At 33.8% G+C, this 5,420-nt stretch overlaps 1 long non-coding RNA gene across 1 annotated transcript; it reads right to left on the bottom strand.

Moving 5' to 3' along the window:
* Positions 1 to 3,227: 3,227 nt before the first annotated feature.
* On the bottom strand, positions 3,228 to 5,197 carry LOC107897697 (uncharacterized). The gene is made up of 2 exons (XR_001684253.2): positions 4,988 to 5,197; positions 3,228 to 4,571 (listed from the first exon to the last, which is right to left on the bottom strand). It is a non-coding gene; the product is annotated as an uncharacterized lncRNA (long non-coding RNA).
* Positions 5,198 to 5,420: the final 223 nt, after the last annotated feature.

Here is a 5,420-nt window from a genome sequence, read left to right as displayed (position 1 = left end):
CGTCTACGAAAACAATGGGCAATTACTACCTTCTACTGCAGTCTTGGACATTATACCGAATGCCATTTCTGGCATTAGTGAGCCACCAACCGTATGTGTGGCCACTCGTGAACAAATAAATATATAGTTTACTTTTGCCTTCTGTTTTTTAATTGTATAGTATAGTATAGTCATTTTTGCATGGAAAAAATAATTTGATAATTTATTCATTTTTTTAGACGGGCAACTGTACCGAGAATCAAGTGATCGTTCACCGTACCTATGTACCGTATGATGATAGAGACTTATTTTGGGGATGGCGTAAAATACGCTTCCAAATATTTCTTTTTTAAATACAATAATTACACAAAAAATTAACTAATAACATGTTGTCTATATTATGCAGTTTCTATGGATGCCATATGTCGAGGAAGGGATCGCGGCGCTCATACCATCATAGGTTATCGAGCAGCAACAGCTGTTAGTGTCAAATGTTTTGTTGATTCATTTCTATATAGTGGGGTGGCACGATGGAGGTTGTGTATTAAGGCAGTTCAGTTGCGCATAACCTATCCCAAACCCTCCCATCAACATCAAAGAAGTCCACAGAATGGACAAAAAGGGTTCGGGTTAGGACGTTTTAAATTGGGCGAAAAAACATGAATCATATATCTTTCTGTGGAATGATCGACATTCAAGGCGCCCTGCCTTGTATGTCTTAGAATGAGGGTTATCTCCTATACACGAGTACGCAGAATGATATATGGCACACGGAAAGCCCTTTATATTCCAAGGTCCTTATATGCTGATCCAGAAAGACGCGAAACTGGAATCTTCCCGATGGTAACAGAGGAACACATGACCACGCCATAATCGAGTTCCGCCATTTGGGAACACCGAAACTAATTCTGCCTCGAACCCCAATCTTGAGCCCCAATATGAAGCATCCAGCTCGTTATCATGCAACATAAAGCTTGATCCTGAGCCCCAATTTCCTCTATCGTTCGAGGATATTTTTGGTAACGACCTTGAGCCTCAACATTCGACACAGTCCGGATCGTCCTCATACCACCCGGAGCTCTATCGGGAAGCATGTATACCTATTACTGAAGATATATCTCCAATCACGCAATACCTCTTAACTCCCAATTATGGTGTATATGATTATACTACTTTTCTAAGTACACTAGAAATGACACTGGAGGCCAAACCTAGCAACTATTAAATGCCTCAGCAAGGTACACGGCATCGCCGATGGAGGCAGCTGAATCGTTACACACCAGTGCCGGGAACATCGCCTGGATCACGACAATTTTGATTTTTATCTGTAAATATTTACTTTATTTTGTAATTATTTTGTTTTTAATATGAATTTAATTTATCTAAAATAATTATTTGTTTGAATAAATGACTTCAAAATATTTAATAAAAAAATTATATAATTTGAATAAGTAATAGTACACAACAAATTAAATTTACAGATACAATAAAATACAAACATTCTAGAATATTAATACACAAAAATATAAAATTCAAACAAAAATAATATGCACTAAATTAAATTTAAACACCCAACAAACTACAATCAGATAGGTAAAATTAATACACAAAAATTTTAAATTCAAACTACATATAATACGGACTAAATTAAATTTAAACACCCAACAAACTACAAACAGATGGAAAAAATTAGTGCACGAAATTTTTAAATTCAAACTATATATAATACAGACTAAATTAAATTTAAACACCCAACAAACTATAAACAGATTGGTAAAATTAATACACGAAAATTTTAAATTCAAACTACATATAATACGGACTAAATTAAATTAACAGATACAAAAAATACAAACATTCTAAGAAATTAATACACGAAAATATAAAAATGAAACCTTAAATCCTAAACAACTACATTAAATTTATAGATATAAAAAATACAAACATTCTAAAGAAATAATACAATTATTTTGAATAGTAGTTTCTTTACAATTAGTCGTCTTTTGCTTGAATCAGGTCTACATTACATCAGTACCCCACTTATAAGTTGTGAAATAAACGCTCTTGCACTATAGATAATATCCATCTGTGTTGGACATCTCGATTAGCCATCTATAGCTTAGAAAGTCATCCTACCCTTAATGGCATAATGTTTAAGGTTGACATGACAGTATATAATTCAATTCCGTTAAAACATGACCGTATATAATTCAATCCCGAAATTCGGTTGTACACTACAAAAATAAAACTCTTATCTACAATCTACTACAAAAAAACTCATTTGATGATACACTACAAAACACTCTCATTTTGATAGCTCTCAAAAAAAATTCTCATCCATTTACAATATCAGAACCCAAACCACCCACTATATATAGAGTGACGGCTTGGTGTCTGCCATTTGATTCCCAAAATTAAGAAAACTAATTTTTTTTAATACATGGTGCCGGCCATCAGTGTTCCAAAATAAGAAAAAATAAATTTTTTTAATGTGATAATGTTGGTGTCGGTTATCGGTGTCCCAAAACTAAAAAATATATTTTCGGGATCCGAAAAAGATGGTGCTGGCCATCAGTGTCCCAAAGTAAAAATAGAAAATAAAAAGTGCATTGAGAGACGAAAAATGTACTTAGTACCGACCATCAGTGTCCCAAAGTAAAAATAAAAAATAAAAAGTGCATTGAGAGCTGAAAAATGTACTTAGTGCCGGCCATCTACTGGCTAGTACCCGAATTTTCTTTTTTTAAATGACACTAATGTCGGCAATCAGTGTTCCAAAGTAAAAAAAAAGTGTCTAGGGACTTGAAAAATGAACTTGGTGCCGACCATATACTTGTCAGCACCAAAATTTTTTTTCAAATACTAATATTTTTATATACCAGTATGATACAATTTTAAAAAAATACCCTAGTGTCAGCCATTGGGTTCCCAAAATCCAAATTTATTGTTTATTTCAAGTTATTTTGGTAAATTTTTTGAACCAGGGTCATTTTTATAAATATTAATTTTTTTAGGTTAGTGGGTAAAATAGCCCTTTATTTACCAGACTAGTACAGTCAGATTCAAAAATTACATTCGACGCCTTTAATCTGGTAGCCACCTTTATGCTTTCATCAAATGTTTCCATTTCAGCCCATTTTGCATGCATTGTTTTTTTCTTTAAAGCGACTGCTACCGCTGAGGACGAAATCGTCCGAATCTCTTACGATAACACAAAAGCCCACATTACCATTGGAGACTGAGGCATCAAAATTGATTTTAACGTAGTCATTCAGGGGCTTAGTCCAAGTTATACAAATAGGGGTAGTTGGAATTGCTAGCAACTCAACTAGGTTATGGATTCTAAAATCTTGATTGAGATTCTTAGCCCTTTCCCACACCACACGTGCATCGTCTTCTCTACCTTTAAAGACAAAATTATTCATGTTGTTCCAACTATTCTAGAGCAGCCTTCAATTCCATCACACGCAACACGTCCTCCAGCCAGTCAATGCAGTGAGAGCAGTTCCCCTCAATCAGCTGATTGTCAAGGCCCCCGAGAGTCAGAATGGCATGAGCCGAGGGGTAGTCTTTTAGTGCATGAACAAGAGTTTCCTCCTTGGCCTCACACCTTGGACACTTCTTCACAAAATTTTTCTGAATAAACAATATTTTATCATATGTTGAAAGGATATCATGACCCACCCTCCAACTGAACACCCGAATCTTCGGGAGCATCTTCAACTTCCATATGATTTGCCAATAAGCTCTATGTGGACCGAAGCCAATCTTCTTAAAGAGAAGCTAGGAGTAAGCCGATTTAAAAGCATAAAACTTATGAGGGTTATGAATCCAAATCCTTCTGTCACTTATGTCGTTATCTGAAATGGGTAAATTGCAAATCTGGTCCCCCACCATCTTTCCAAAAAGCTCGATAACTCTTTCCTTATTCTAATCTGACTGATTGTGGTTCCATAAGTCTTTAACCACTCTTTCATTATCGAAAAATAGCGAGTGGTGAAAGGAATCCCCATTTAGTCCCTCGAACCCCCAATTATCATTCCGAATATCAATACTTTTGCCATCCCCCACAAGCCAAACAAAACCATTCTCAAAAGCTTTTGCTGCCTTAGAAATACTCGACCATGTGTACGAGGGCTTGTGAACCTCTTTAGGCCGAAATATGTTACCATTTGGAAATACTTAGAGCTAAGCACCTTGTAACATAAAGTGTCTTTGAATTGAGTAAGCCTCCACACTTGCCGACCGAGAAGAGCCAAGTTGAAAAGGTGCAAGTCTCGGAAGCCAAGCCCTCCTACACTATAATATCATATGTGTGCATCAAACAAACAAATCATAAGTTATATATTGACATAAATACATCACATTTTGCTATAAACTCATTATAAATCACATCTCACAACATTCAAACATTATTTGCAAGGTAAAACAAGATCAAGTAAGAAGGCTTACACTCAGAACTTAGGATAGGATTTTAGGCTAACCTAAGCTCCTGATTAACTCTATGAATCATGCTTACATGCAACACTCCAGATCACTCACCGATTTAGCTTTCGCTCGATTGCCGAAAACTTAAACGAGCTTCTCATTACCTTTCGCATACAAATTAAAAACAAGGTAAACTAATCATTAGCATCTATTACTTAAACATGATTCTAAACATCTCATATATCATATTAGAATATATAAAAAAATATTTTAAACACCTACAAACTCAATTTCAATTTTCTGGAAAAATCGTCACATATGAGCATTCAAAAGGGAAAATCATCAATTTTCTAAAATCGGTTAATGATCTGTTAAATTGAGTTTAAAAACCTTTTAATCATATCAAAATAAGATGAAAATCATTTATAAAAAATATTTAACTTAGAAATTTGAATTTCACCATTTTCAATCTTATTTTCAACTTAAAACTTTAAATCCATAGAAATCTTAATACAAGTGATCAAATCTTGAGTTGTAAAACTAACATACATAAAAATATCATCAAGAATCAGAATCTAACCTTGATTGAAGAGGAAAAACGAGTTGAAGCTTTAATTGCTTCAAAAACATTTGGAGAAGAATGAGGAAATTAAGGAAGAATTTAAGCGTTTTCTTTAAAATTGAGAGAAAATCTAGTGTTTGGGAGGTGAGAAAATCATAATGATCTGTTTGTTTAGAGAGAGAAATGCTTAGATTGGTGTTTGGAATAAATTAAAATGAGAAAATGAATGAGGGAATAAAACGTGAATGGGTTTTATAGTTGCATAAAGAAATCAATTTTTAAAACTTGGATTAATTGCTTTTGGGCACCTCTCAAGTTTGAACATTTTACAAATTAGTCATCTTTTAATTAAAACATCTTTTTCTTAATTCTTTTTAAATCTAATTTTATTTTTAAAAAATCATGTTAAAGTAATCATTTTCCAGACACTTAATTCTAAATTGCTTAACCT

This window comes from Gossypium hirsutum, chromosome A11 (genome assembly GCF_007990345.1).
Source record: "Gossypium hirsutum isolate 1008001.06 chromosome A11, Gossypium_hirsutum_v2.1, whole genome shotgun sequence".
Lineage (NCBI taxonomy): Eukaryota > Viridiplantae > Streptophyta > Magnoliopsida > Malvales > Malvaceae > Gossypium > Gossypium hirsutum.
Note: the sequence above shows the minus strand (reverse complement) of the source record. Positions and strands in the feature narration are given on the sequence as shown.